Below are 16,544 nucleotides of genomic sequence, written 5' to 3' on the forward strand. Positions count from 1 at the left end.
TTTAACTAATTATGAAAAATATGTAATTATTGATGTTTGTATGTCATAGATAATGTATAATTTTATAAAAAAACTACTGTGATTGCTTAAATAGTATTACGAAGTATTTTTGTTGAATGTGAAAATTAATAAATAATTTTTTTCTGTTATCGCAATACAATAAGAATTATTTTTCTATTTTACTCATAAATTTAATAAATAAAATTTCAGATTCCAATTACGTAAACAAATTGCGAGTTCAAAAAATTTTCAATTATACTTTCAGAAAACGTATGAAACCTGATTCACAAAAATCTATTTTTTAAAAAAACCGAAGTTCAAATTAATTTTTTTTCCTTAATCAAATAACGTGACCTATGCTTTGATCTGACACACATCTCTCAATCAACTTCCACATTAATCCTAACGGGGCAACTTTAAACCTCAATAGATTTAATGCATAAATTAATACACCCCAATTCATTAGTAATCTTAATCCCATAATAACGACATTTTTTTTTCAAAGACTTCAACTATTAAATCTATAACTAACGATACACTAAATCAATTTGAATTTAGATTTGTTCCAACTAGATCAAAGTTAAAAATCCATTGATATATCGTATTGAACTGAGTGTAACTAAGGAGTTCATAATTATACAAGGTGACGCGCAAAAGCCTCTTAGTACGCATTTTTAGAATCTTTTTAAAAAGGGAAATAAAAAAATATTCTAAAATTTAGAAATTGTATATTTATAAAACGAGGAAAAAACAAAGAAGCTGTTAAAATCTGTAAAATCTTTAGTGAGAAAGGCTTCCGCCTTCCTCTTTAAAGATTATAATGAAATATAGATTATCTTATAACAAATGAAAAAACATCCTAACCCTCAAAATTCTAATAGTCACTTTCAACCACAAACAAATATGGTTAAATCATAAAAAAAAACATAAAGTATGCAGATGGGGACTTAAATATGATTCATAAAATTTATTAATTGTATTGAGCTACAAGCAATCCAATTCGCAAAGAATTATATAGTATACATCAAAAAAATGATAATTATTTTCTTCACTTTTTCTTCTTCCTTCTTTTATATCAAAAATGAATTTAAAACGCTTTTCTGTTATTTAAGATGGAACAGCATACGGTCAACGAATTGAATTTTAATTTAATTGAGTAATTTTAAAATTAATTTATTTTAAGAGTTGGAACTAAATTGTTTGCATACATTAGAATTTTGATTACATTTTAATGCAAAAACAATTTTGATCTAAAGTATTATTAACGGGTGTGGTATAAAAAAAATAAAAAAAAGTAGGAGCAAAGCAAATAGTCATCTGCATATGCACACAAGACTACTTAAAAGGTTAATATCACATGAGCTATGGGTGCTTAGCTTAACTCTTTCCCTCCCCCTCCTACGCAAAAAAGAAGGAAAGAATTAAGTATTTTTTTCTAACGTAATCATTCTTAAAAGAATTTTACAATGGGTATTTCATTCAATTATTTAGGAATGATAATATCTCGTGCTTCCAACTAAATGATCTTCACTGTATAAGCAGATATTTTATTATTTTATATACATTATAGATTATTGCCAACAAAAATAAGTTCGATTAATAATCGCAGCAATATTGGTTATTTACTTTTGTTAAACAATAGAATTACTAATTGAAATGATTAAAAAAATATTGTAATTTTAGAACACAATCTTTTTGTTTTCTCTCTATTGAGTAGAATTTGTTTATAAATCTGGAAACTCTAGAAAATTGTGTTTCTTTCAACTAAAAAAGAAAAATGAAATAAAGTTCTAGCATTTGACTATATTACTCTAATGAATTTTTTCATTATTCTTATAAAAACGCTGAAATATAGCACTGGAGAGCAAATGTTTTGTTGTATTTGTTATGGGGATTTTAAATCTGAAATTAATTTTGCTGCTAATGCTACAGATTTTCTTAAATATCATTTTTTGTCTATTTTTACTGAAATGTACAAATTTAAAAACGTTATATAAAACAAGGGTTCGCATAAATGTTACACGTAGAGCACATTATCACGATGAAAATTGCACGGGATTGCTGGAAATGTCGTCGTACGCAGCTAGGAGTATTTCTCTATTTTGACTTGTTCAGAAGCACACGTAGAAACAGTTTATCTACAGTTGTTTAGTGGCGTATGACGACATTTCCGGGCATAAGATTTTATGTAACTTTAATCCTGGTGATGTGCCCTGACTCACCTAGAAGTTTGTTGCTGCATTTATGCGACCTTCTGATATAAGCAACAGTTTTTAAACTTATTTATTTCTACAAATTATAGACCAAAAATGTCTTTTAAAAAACTGTAGCTTGGATCGAGAAACCGATTGCAAATTTGAAATCAGAGACGTGAAAATATCCTAAATCCGTTATAAAATCTCATGATAGGGTTCACTCCAGTTTGGCGACAGAGCGACAATTTTCGCCAAATATTCTACAAATGTCGCTAAAATCGTATGCATGGGCGACAAATTTATCGCCTTGAAATATTTTTGAAATTTACAAAATAGTAACAAAAAATCGTTTTTTGCATCGAATTCCATGCATTTAAAAATATTCTACTGTTCTTTGTTCTACGGGGAACACGGAATTCAATTCCGTGGTATTCAAATGAAATAACTGAAAGGGTCTGGTACAAAAATTTTTTAAATATTAATGTTGAAATTTCCAATTTGCATGTGGTGCTGTACTTTACATTTATGTACTGACACAGTATAATTGTTCATGAATAAAATAACATTTTTTGCTCGATTAGAAATGATTATTTTAAATTTTATAATTTTTAGGCAATTAATTTTTAATATAATATTTTGTTAGTTCTTACTTTTCCTCGTTTATTTATTTTTTTGGTCTCAACATTTTAATCTCTGCATTAAATCTATTTATTAATATTATTTTAGCTTTTATTCACTTAATTTGAATAAATACTGATCTTAATCTTCAATGATTATGCGTTAATGAACCTATTTAGTTTCAGAGTGTTATAGATGACAATTAATAATTTTTATGTGTACCATGAAATGAATTCAGTAATTTTTTTCTCAATTTAGTCTACCATACTAAATACTTGGACCGCAAAATTTTTATAGTTAGTGTGAACACTACATGCAACAGGAAAAAAAAGTTGTTCTCTAGTGTAATAATTAACTCGGAGAAACTGATAAATTAAGGAAGAAGGATGGCAACAGAAGCAATTTTGGTAATAAATAACAATTTGGAATAAATTACACACACAAAAAAAAATGCTTATATATTTTGTTCCATATCGAATCATCCAATCTCAACTAAAGAATCATATTTACGCCTATAAAGTCGGTTGGTAGTTGAAAATTTCGACTTCCAACTCCGGACATCCCTGATAGTTCGACTACGACTTATACGAAATTAAAATTTCTTCCAGAGTATTAAGTAATAGTTTAGTAATAGTCTTCCAGAGTTAAGTAATAGTTTAGTAATAGTCCTCCAGAGTATTAAGTAACTGTTAATTTCAAATTATGTATTTCCATTTTTTTACGAACTATTAAAGTAAAGAGCACTTTATTTAAAATTAATAAAACATAACAGGTGGCGAAGTAAATTTCAAAAAATATTTTTGTAGAAAATATTGAAATTGTTTAAAACCATGGAAAGAAAATAACTACATATTAATATCTCATACACACATTAACATATGTATAAATGTCTAAAGGCAAAAAAAGAAAGAAAGAAAATGTTGAGTAAATAATCGTTGGCTAAAAAATTATGCACTCAATTCATTCCCATATTTTTTTTTAAAAATTAACTTAGCAACTCAGGAAATTAATTTGGTTTTAGAATTTAAAAATTAAATTATTCTTTCTGTTCTTTTTCAATGCCTAGTTTGATTAAATATAGGTTCAACAATGTTTAAATGTGATTAACAGTTAGTGATAATCAATTTATTTAAATTATTGTCATAATATTCATTACACAATAATATTTTTTTACATAATTTTAAATATTTATCGAACTCATTTTTTTTATTTTTTCCTTTCTTTTCATCTACAAGACCTAATTTTCAACAATCCGGAATCTGAGTCGAGTTAATTTTCTTAACTCCAACTCCGACTCCCATAAAGAAAAATTCGACTCCACTTTCCAAAATAAAACATCCAGTAGTAATGGAACAAATTTCTAAAAATAAAAGCTTAGCAAATCATTATTGAAGGTCAATCAAGATTTGAACTCATTGTTACTCGTATTGTAAAAGAATTTGTTAACCGCAAGAATTAAGCTTGTAACAAATAACAGGAAAATTATGATGAAGAATCCCGTTATACAACTTAACAACTCAGGGTCGTTAGAATACCATCATTTTCGGAAGTAATGTTACATAAGCTAAAGGAAATTCTATATTCACATTCCAGGTATTCACATTTGTTTATAAAAAACAGCAATTTCCCGAGATTACGGGCATTATTTATCGCCTATAAAATGTATTTCAAACATCAAAGTTTCAACTGTAATATAGAATAAATAAAAAAGTTCTCTCATATGAATCAAAATGACAGCTAGGAGCAAGCCAATTTTTCAACTTAGTTGAAAAGAGTGATTTACGATATCCTTATTAGATTTCACTTTTCAATTTTTTTTATTATTGTTATTGCATGACGGAGAAAAAAATTATAAAATAAAACAGACACGTAAAAAAAATATAACTTGAAAACGATACTAAAGAAAAGAAACGATGGTTGCAATAATTGATGATTATCGCCGAATTGGCGACTTTTAGTTTTGTATTTCTAAAAAAAACATAAAATTTATATTAATGAAATATTAGACTGTTTCACACACTGTTAAGGTACAACTCAGGATTTTTTCCAACCTATGAGTTGTGTCTATTATTTGGACATGTATCCGAGGTGGGTTGCCAAGACTTCTCGGAAAATAAACATGAGTAGCTATTTTTGAAAGTCAATTTTCTTTTCGTATTTTGTCTCGTAATTAATGCTTTGCGTTTGAATTTATTCACGGATATGGCCTTTTAAAGAAATCATTGAATGTATGATTATAATATATATCAAAATAATCCTTAAAATATAAAAAACGATTCATATCATTAATTCTTTATCTATCTATCTATCTATCTATATATATAATCTATCTAATATATATATATACATTAATCTTGGATATTTTTGCGTAAGCAAGTGTGTAACTCAAAACACATTACATATTAAGAATTCTTATCAAACTGACGCTATAAAAATATACATATTGGTCATCAAAAATTAACATTCAAACTTAGAAAAATCACGAACATTAGAAAATCCATGAATAGTTGTTGAAGAAGGCAGGATGAAGAAAACAAAACATGTTTAATTACCTAAAGTAGTAAGTTTAATTCATGAAACATGAAGGCGTGTTTAGTGGACGCTTTACAACTCCTCACTGTTTCCTCCAGCAATCAAACATGTTTTGTCTCAGTCACTTTAACCTCAATAGCGATTAGAAAAAGTTCTTTTTTCCAGCGTTTTTATTATTTTTTCGCTTACTTATTAGTTTACAACCCCCTATATGACAATATTTTCTGAACTCATTTTCGACAAAGAATCTAATTTTACATTTAAAAAAAGCACGGTGTTAAACATATATCTTAGTATATATAATACATATAATATTTATGTAATAACAATATACATAATACTATTACAGCACTTCCTGTGAAGCATTAGGAACAAATAGAATAAAGAAACATTAAAGTTTTCTTTTTATTATCCCTCGCTTAAAATCTTGAAATAATACTTTCAAACTAATACTATTTAAAAACGAGGAAGGCATTAAATCTAGAAAATATTTCATCTTATTTTGCGAAAATGTTTCCATTCAATAGATTTCTTAACATTTGTAATCAACACATAATACATTTAAAGGACATTAATTTTAAAATATGAAGAAATCTAAAAATTTAGAAAAAATAACTTTATTTACAATTATTTAAATTTCTTTGTTCTCTCAAAATATTAATTCCTATCTATCGATTTTATTTCAATGAAATTATAAAATTTTTTCCCAAAAAAATTTGCTACTTCCTTTTACAAAGGCAAGAACACAATCAAACCTTATTCTTACAGGCATGTTATAGCTGATTGTGTTTTTATTTCCTCTCTGGAATGTGATTTTTTTAGATCAAACACTTATTAAAGCCTTCTTTGTTGCCATTTTTATATCGAAAGTTATTGGATGAAACAGGACGAGAACTTTCCTCGAATCAAATAAATTGTCTCTTAAACAAGTTTGAAAGTATCCGTGTGCTATCCTTTTATTATCTAATTCTAGTTTTATGATGTTTTTATTGTTCTCGCATGACAAAAATAAATTAAATCAAAGATATTTTGTCTCACGCTAACACTAAGTAATAAAATGGAATAACTGGTGCACAGAGACTACAATTAAATCTTGAATGGGAAAAATCAGAAATGCTATGGGGGAAGAAAAAAAAACTGAGATAAGTTCGATGATCCAATACATAGGTTCCGAACAGTTGTACTGCAGAACGCTGGGATTCCGTTGAAGGGTTACAGTGGTTTTTATCTTAAGAACTTTTTTTCTTTTGATCTAGTAATGAATTTTGTAATCTGTAATTATATTTATATCCAATCAATAATTCATAATTTATTTAAGGTGTAACTTCGATTCGCCGCTCACAATTCATCGTGGGCGGGCACAGTTCGTCAAAGCGGCAATTCATAATGGGCACAATTCGTCGTTTTCAAAATTCGTCGCAAGCGCAATTGTCTTCTAGTACTTTTTTTTAATTTTATGTCAGGGTTTCGCAGGAAAGTTAATCATTTAGGGTTCCCTAATTGAAAAAAAATGGGAACGGCTGATTTAACAAGCATTCCACGCTTATCAAACCTAGGCAAACTGATTCAATTTGTCTAGTCGAACTTATTCATCAGTAATAGTGAGTAGTAATAGTAATCCATCAGTAATAGTGATTTTAAGGATCGATAAAATTCATCTTCCCTAAAGTTGAGAATGACATCCCCCCCCAAAAAAAAATTCAAATAAATCCTTTTTATTTTAGAAAACAATAGCAATGCCAATAAAATATATAATTTTTAGTTATTTATGAACTTCATGCATATCTCCCTATTATGTATAGTTACATACATATGGTTGCGGTTGCGGGAAAAAAAATTGCTCGATAGGTAAAAATTGTTAATAAACTTCGGTAGGTAAAAATTGTTAGTTACTTAGGTTAAAAGAAGAAAAGAATTTTTTGGTTTAATGAAAATTATTTAGACATATGTATTTATTATTAGTATGTGATGGAAAATATTACTAAAATAAATATTATGACAATTACTTGAACCGTAACTTATTTCATCACATTTAATTCTTACAAACATGTTTTATCACATTTAAATGTTTTCGAGGCTATGGTTGATACATTAAAAAATTGACTTGATTATTTAAATTATTGNTATTAGTATGTGATGGAAAATATTACTAAAATAAATATTATGACAATTATTTAAACCGTAACTTATTTTATCACATTTAAACTTTATTACAAACATGTGTTATCACATTTAAACGTTTTCGAGTCTATGGTTGATACATTAAAAAATTGACTTGATTAAATTATTATACAGCCAAACCCCACTATAGTGAACATGGTTTATAGTGAACTCCCGGATATAGTGAAGGAAATGTTGGCTCCCGTGCCTTGCTATACATGTAAAAATTGATAGGTTAAAAGAAGAAAAGAAGTTTTTGGTTTAATGAAAATTATTTAGACATATGTATTTATTATTAGTATGTGATGCAAAGTATTACTAAAATAAATATTATGACAATTATTTAAACCGTAACTTATTTTATCACATTTAAGCCTACTTACAAACTTATTTTATCACATTTTTCGAGGCTATGCTTGATACATTGAAAAATTGACTTGATTAAATTATTATACAGCCAAACCCCGCTTTAGTGAACATGGTTTATAGTAAACTCCCGGATATAGTGAATGAAATGTTCGCTCCGTCCTTGCTATACACATACAATATTTTTTTTGGATATAGTGCATCAAAGGAAGAGAGGAAATTGGATATTATGAACTTTTCTTAATATACAATTTCCGACTGATTTTTTGCGTTCATTTTTCGGTAATTTTGAAATTTCTCGATAAAATACATATACCGATTTTTAAAACCATCTATTGAGTGAAATGTAGCCACAAGCATTTTTTCTTGTTTGCTTCTTCCATCTCAGTTTCCCTTCCCTAAATGAAGGCCATCCGTAAATTTTTTGTACGCAAGAGGAAGAGTAATAAAAGTTAACACATTTTTTGTTACTACATATTGTTCTTTAATAATTTTTGTATATATCTTTATTAGTCATTTAATTAAATAATGTGTAATAAAAGGGAGCAGTTCGGAAAAAATTAGTTAAAATTGTTTGCAGTACGGACACAGTGAACCGAAGTTTCGGTCCCTTGAAGGTTCACTAGATTACTGACTGTATTAATACATTAAATTTGGTATACATAAGTTCCGAAACCAAATTTATTTAGGTAAGTCGTAAAGTTAACTGAATTTAAAGTAACATGCGGGAAACTTCCAGGAAAGACCCACCTTTGTGTAGGGACCACCTCTATTTAGGAGGCACAGAATTTGTCCATAGACTTTGTGTTGAAGAAAACCTTCAAGAGAGACGACCAAAATCTCTCCCAGCGACCGGACAAACCTCTGCATTAAAAGCGGAAAAGGTCAAATAAGGAAACACAAAAAAATATCAAAACGTATTAACAAAGGAAATAAGTAGATTGAAATGTACTCAAAATAATTGTGAGTAGCTCTTACTTAGAGAGCACTTCTTTGATGATCACTGAAAGAGATTGGCAAACTTATGTTGCAGTCAGAGTGCACTAAAGACAATGCCATCTATCAATAATTTATTTTTGAAAGTTTTTTTTTGTCGTATGCCTGTTTAGGCAGTGGGGGTGCGATTATTCCTGTTTTTCAGTGGCGCCATCTATGGCCAGGAATTCGACTTCCGCCACGCCATTCACACAACCACAACCCGTTTATAGGGCGGGTCACATTCACACAAAAAGGAGAAAGGACATAGAACACACACACACACACACACACAGAGAGAGAGAGAGAGAGAAAGAAACATCCATGCCTTGCCCGGGACTCGAACCCAGGAACTTTCTGATGCGAGGACAGTTCCCTGCCCCCTAGACAGCCGGTCGGATTTTTTGACATTTTTCCAGATTTTTAAGAAATATTGGACGGATACTTCTATAATTTTAAGTGTTTTAGATCATGGGGGAACTCACTCTTTTAATAAAAGTTTCAGCCACGACTGTGTATTGAAGACCAATAAGAGATTAACAATAAAACAATGTATTTTTGAACCACAATATGGCGGGGAAAAAAGATAGAAATCAGTCTTTTTTGTAATTTTCTTTAAGGGTATTTCGCATCGCGAAGATAATACTGGTGCATACATGACCTTTTCTATCACAATTTGATAGGGATAGTAACCTCTTCACTACATTCTCCAACTACAATCGTTTGCAAAATTAAGTAAAATCTATGTAAACACAATGCGGGCTAAAAATTAATATTAAAGAGACAAAAAAAAAAGATATTATGAAATTCTTGTGAATTATTTTCTAAATAATTAATAAAGGTGGTATAAAAACAATACAAAACACTTTAATAGACAAAAACAGAGTCGTTGTGGCTCAGGGAATAAAGCGCTCGCTTTCGAATGCGATGCCCTGGGTTCGAATCCCAGCGGTGGTTGGTCGATACGAATTCCGCAGTCGACTCGCACTAACCACAGTGCTGACAAAAAATGTCTTCAGTGGTAGGCGGATCATGAGTTAGAGTCCACTTGCCGTCAGACAAACCATGGAACTTTTTCGTGGTTTTCCTCCCTATGTAGCGTAAATGTGGGTTAGTTACAGCAAAATGTTCTCCAAGGAGGCAAATTTCTTCCAATACCTGATCCAGGAATTCCCTTGTCTTCTGGATTAGGTTTAAAATCACAAGGCAACGGAGCTGTACTTTTGTGGCCGTAAATTCAAAAGTTGATCCGCAGTTCAATGGCGGTTGTAAAATAAAAAATAAAAAAAATGACTAAACAAAAAAGTATTTTCAAAAATAGCTTTTCATCATTCAATTTTCGAAAATTAAACTGTGAGTTTTTTTTTCCCAGGACAAGGATTCTTAAAAAACATGTAAAAAGCGATTGCCGAGCATACGTTCGAAGGTTCGCATAGGTAAACAGCAATTCTGAACCCAAATCAGAAGAAAAACTTTTCCGACTCCGGCAATCAAGATAAATTGAATGGAAGACTTTTTCAATTGTAATACGCATTTTGTATTTGAGTCACATACTCATTTTGATCTCGGAATTAATCTTGAAAGTTTAACAGAAAACAATAGAACATGAAATTAGAGAAAGTGACAATAGCTTAAGAATGTATTGAGAAAGACGAAAATTTTTTAAGTAAAATACGCATTTGATTGCAATCGCTAGTGAAAGAAAAGAAAAACGTTGGCGTAGGACAATTAATAATAAATTAAAGATCGTTAATAAATCATGGAACGAGGTGAAACCGTTAGCCGATAATGGGACGAGGTAGAAGCACGTAAAAGAGGCCTTAAGCTCGAAGCTAGAATGATGAGATCGAAGTGTGAACCTATAAATTATGCGAAAACATTTTTAAAAGTTTGCGACAAGAATACAGGTTTTTTTTTGTTTTTTTTTTAAATCATGCGGATAGATTTTGGACGCCCCTAAAACAACTAAAACAGGAAAAAAACTCAATTTAAATAATATACTTGTCATTTTATTCCATGTTTTAATTACAGTTTTTTAATTATTACAGAAATATTTTAATGCGGCTACATGTCCGTGTACAACATCACAGCGATCACTAAAGTTTACTTTATTTTATAACCGTCGTTGAGTAGCAGGCCCATTTTTTAGTTTATGGCGATTAATATCCAACTCGGCAAACTTGCAATTTTGAACCCAACCCAAAGCAACTCCTGGAACAAGTATTGGGACTTTTGATGGAACTAACCGGCTTTTGCGTTACACGGAGAGAAAAAAATCACGAACACCTCCCACTGTTAGCCCGAAAACTACCCATGATCCATCTACCAGTGGGGATTTTTTACGTCAGCACAGTGATCGGTGAGAGCTAGGTGCAGAATTAGCATAGACTAGATATCGTTAAGATTCGATCCTAGGTCGCCTCAAGGGAAGGCGAGCGTTCTATCCCCTGAACGACCACGACTCCATTAAAATTTATTTTATTTAATGACTGTTGTTGAACAACAGACCCAATTTTGAGTTTACGTCTACCGATGATCAATTCCTTGGCCTTGTAATTTTGAACCCAATCTAAAAGACGAGGGAACTCCTGGATCAAGTATTGGGAGAAATTTACCTTCGGGAAGGAGTTTGAGATGGAACTAACCCGCATTTGAGTTACAACGAGAGAAAAAGCCAAGAAAACCTCCCACTGTTAGCCTGATTGCAAGGGGACTCTAACACATGATCAGTCTACCATTAAGGATATTTCTGACCACGTCAGCAATGTGGTCAGTGCAAGACGGGTGCGGAATTCGTAGCAACCAGCCATTACTGGGATTCGAACTTGCGTTACTTCATTGGGAATCGAACGCTCTATCCCCAGAGCCACAGCGGTTTATTAAACCGATTCTGCATAGCCCACTCTTTTAGAAAAAGAACTTAAAGTGTTCTCTTTTCCAAAGAAGAAACTAACGTTTTTAAGATCCGCCTATTCTTCTTCCCAAACTATGTAGTAGTAGTAGTTCATTTACGTCACACTAGAGCAGCACAATGGGCTATTGGCGACGGGCTGGGAAACATCACTGAGGATGATTCGAAGACATGCCATCATAATTTTGATCCTCTGCAGAGGGGATGGCACCCCCGCTTCAGTAGATCGACGACCTGCACGCGATGTCGAGCACTTTACGGTAGAGCAGTTTAACGAGGACCTAAAAGCACACCCTTGGATCTTACGCAGACTGATCCAAGTGGTCTCCCAAACTATGGTAGGATTAGACCCGTTCGTAGCGCTTTCCACCTAGTTTATAGGTAAAGGAATGTCCGATCTCGGCTGTTTGCACTAAATTATGTGGCCAGACCAGGACCGTTTACAACGCAATATCGGTTTAAAGGAACAGTATTTCAAACATTGTCTTTGTTTCCTAAACATTTGGCAGAACAAGACACAGCAGCTCTTTCTCGATTTTCGAAATAAGCACTTCGAGCTCTTGACTTGCGTTCCCTGTAAGTTTTGGAAGTCTTTCTCAGACTACTCTGAATTTCGGAATCTGATAAGTCCAGGTTAGAACACTCGTTAACATGTTCTTTGTATGCAGTTTACTGGATAGACAATTTCGGAATCTGATAAGTCCAGGTTAGAGCACTCGTTAACATGTTCTTTGTATGCAGTTTACTGGATTTTATTGGTGAATCAATCACTCATTTCTGGAATATTTTCATTCTTTACAGAAAAACTGTTATACAATTTTAAAAAAATCAATAAAAAAATAATAAATAAATAAAAAAGTGCATTACGATAAGTTTCGAGAAAAGTCGCTTGTCAACTGTTTTCTTTCTCTTGCCGTTGCTATAAAAGTTATAACAGAATTTTAAAAAAAAAATAAAAAGCTGATTAAACAAAATTTATTTTTGAAAAAATAATTTTTGAAAAGGAAGCTTAAAAAGATTCGTAATACAATAATTTGTTGCGTGTGCCAAAGAAAGTCTTAACCCGACAACCCTTGCACAGAATATTTAATAAGGATTAATATAAAAGTGTCAAATTTAATGTTGATTTATCTATAATTTAACTAATCATAATGTACACTAAAGTACGTAATCAAACAACACACAATATAATACACTATAATTTCATAAAATGATCAATGAGCTTATTTAATTTTCCGTGGTGAAAAATTTAATGATGACATAATGGCCAAATATAAAGTAAAATTAACAAAACATCTAAACGGTGCGTAAAGCAACCAATCACCTTGAACTGATACTTAACCGATATTATCGTTTGCTCGTGCAAAGCTAATGCTATAAGAGAATTTAGAATTTATTCAGAGGTTCGCAAATTTCCTTTTTATTTTAATCTTTCTCTTTTTTTTTCCAGAACATTAAAATTCGTGTCATGCATGTGATCGGTTATCCTTGACGAAACTTTCTCCCGTTTTAGAAGATGAATTCTCGTGGTTGCCAGATGGGGCTCAGTAATAATGTTTTAAAGAACTGGAATTACTTTTTCTAAATTTCAACGTGATGCATTTTTAGATGAGTTTATTATCTGTTAGAAAAACACTCTTTTAAGGGAATAAGATTTAAATAGTTCATTCGGTTAAAAAGAGTTCCACAAGTCACCACCAGAATATAATTTGATATTTTTTATTACTTTTTTTTTCTAGTTTAAATGGAGTCATAACCATAATAAAAAATTTTTTTGTTTCATTTGACTGTGTGTTAATAAAGATAACTTACGAAAATCGTATAGAGTATTCCTTTATCGTGAATTGGGTTGTAATGGACCACCAAAAATTTTAAACACCATCATAAACTTTAAATATGACTACCTTTTAAAATGCTTTATTGATAGGCTTGCTAATATGTGCGATAAAATATTTTGAGTTAGAACGGCCTGTTCACGAGGATCTGCCGTGCGTGAGTTCCATAGCTTTCAGCTTTATACGATCAATATATTTTTAATCGTAACACTGGCCAATTAAATTTAGGGAAAGAAAAATCCCATGAATTCTATAGGACAGTAAACTTTTATTCAAGTAGTTCGGATACGAAACTAAAAAGTTAACTTAAGAACCAACCATTAAAATGAGCTGTTAAACAATAACTTTAAACTATTTAAAGGAACCAACTTGAAAAAAAAAAATCGAACTGTTTTTACGAAACTCAGTTCGAAATGGCTACAAAGTTATTTTTAATTCTTCATTCTTCCTTTAACTTCGTAGAGAACTATTGTTTTCACAATCAAGCTGCATCTTATACCCTTTATTTCGAACAACAAAGTTTGACTCATATTTAAAAATAAAACATTTCAAACGGTTTGTAAAATAGTTTTACATAAGTTAACTGTTTTTATTTTTAAGAGTATCTCTCGAAATTTTTAAGTAGCATTTCGTTTATATTAAAGAATATATACACGTCTATTTTGGTTACAAATAAATAGGAAATTTTCTATATTTAGAGTCACTTAGCGAAATTTCTCATTCAAATTCGCATATCCATTACGATTTGCAAATTATTCTAGAATAATTTTGTTAAAGGTAGTTTAATTCTTTTTTATTACAATAACACTCTATGTATATTCTGATGTTTTGTAAAGATCAACATCAAACAATATCCAAAGGAATCCAACAATTTAAAAATATGTTTTACTCTAAAATTATTCGATTATTTGGTTTTTAAATAATTCGATCCTATGCCCATTCCAGAGTATTTTCCAATAAGATAAATTTAAGCTTATATAAACAAAAATGTTGCACCGCTTTTTGTATGCCCACACATTTTGGAGATAAAGCTTTTCCAAAATTTAAATGTCGTTATCCTAAAAGAATGATTATCTTATGGGAACCGTCGGCGGTGGGTATCACCTTCAATAATTAGAAATCTTTTAAGCGCCCCTCGAGCTGTGGTGGCTCAGGGGAGAGAGCGTTCGCCTACCAATAAGGTGAACCCAAGTTCGGAACTCAGCGGTAGCTAGTTAATACGAATTCTGCTCCCGGCTGACGTAAAATATCCTCAGTGGTAGAAGGATCATTGGTTAGAGTGAAGGCTAGTTTGTCCCAATGGTTGAACCAGGAGTTTACTTGTCTTTTGGGTTGCGCTCAAAATTACAAAGCTACGGAGATAGTCGTAAATCAAGAATTGGGTCAGCTGTTAAACGCCGGTTATAAAATAAAATAAAAGCTCCCCCCCCCCCAATATTTCAGATCAATAAAGAAAATTTTCGTGAATTATCATCGTTTTAAATTTCCTACAGTTGAAAACAAGAAAGAGATAAAAAATCTATATATATATTTCTCTTACACGGCGATAAAAAAAAGCCTCATTACAACTCCCCGAATGGCAACGCTAGAAAATCGACCAATCANACTAATTATCCAAAACTATAAAAGTTTTAATAATGACACTGCAAATATTCAACACAGTTTGCAAAGATAGTTGAAACTTCGTATGATATTTGCATTTGTAACGTCAATGCTCGTCACACGTGACATTTGGACAAGCGCATATATGCATATGACATATAAACTGCGCCGAGTTCGTGCCACTGCGCGGTGGTACGTACATGCTTGTTTCACCCCAATAAATATACGTTTATTAATTTATGTTTTATAAAGAAACTGACATTGGGTCAATTATAAAAAAAATTAACAAATTTTACATACTTAATTAGGTATGTGTGATTTGCGTATTGAGAACTGTTTCTTTTTTCGACCCACAATTGACCCTTCCAATTCGGATCGACCCCCATTCACCCCCTGTCTCAGATCGACCCCTGCTTTTGTTTAATAGACCCTTGGGGGTCTATATAGACCACTTTGGCGACCTCTGGGTTAGAGTGAAGGCTAGTTTGTCCCAATGGTTGAACCAGGAGTTTCCTTGTCTTTTGGGTTCCGTTCAAAATTACAAAGCTACGGAGATAGTCGTAAACCCAGAATTGGGTCAGCTGTTCAACGCCGGTTATAAAGTAAAATAAAAGCTCCCCCCCCCCAATATTTCAGATCAATAAAGAAAATTTTCGTGAATTATCATCGTTTTAAATTTCTTACAGTTGAAAACAAGAAAGAGATAAAAATTCTTTATATTTTATTATCGTTTTTTTTTCTTTTGTTTTGTAGAGAACTATTATGTCTGTTTAATTTAATTTCGTCCCCTTCAGAAACTGGGCCTCTGCGACACCTATGGGTTTTCTCAATTCGCAGGCTCAATTTCTCCTTCAAGTTTTAATGAATTTATTTCAAGATATAACAATATGCAAATAATTAATGTAGTTTCCATTGCACGAACGATTTTTTTAATTCTATTTTTAATTAATTAAATGACAAAGTAAAATTTTCCCAAAAAATGGAGGTTTAAATTTTAATTAATCTAAAACAATGATCCCAAACAGAAAAATTCCGCATGTTATGAAGAAGTTCGGCGTGCGAGAAACTTCATGTTATATATAAAACAGAAAAAAAAATTAAGGATTTACAGCATCTGTAATAAAAAAAATGTTTTCAGAAAACATAATTAAAAGAAAGAATATTTCATTAAAATGCACATCGATGCAAAAAGAAGGTATATTTTTCTTAAATTTATGAGTTTAAGCTTATATTTTGAAGAAAATTTTTCAAATGTGTATACTGACTATTATGCAAAGAAGAAAAAATATTTAAAAATATAAGAATTTAAAAATAACATCCCCCCTTAAAGTCCTTTTTTCTCGTGGTTGC

This window comes from Parasteatoda tepidariorum, chromosome 10 (assembly GCF_043381705.1).
Source record: "Parasteatoda tepidariorum isolate YZ-2023 chromosome 10, CAS_Ptep_4.0, whole genome shotgun sequence".
NCBI lineage: Eukaryota > Metazoa > Arthropoda > Arachnida > Araneae > Theridiidae > Parasteatoda > Parasteatoda tepidariorum.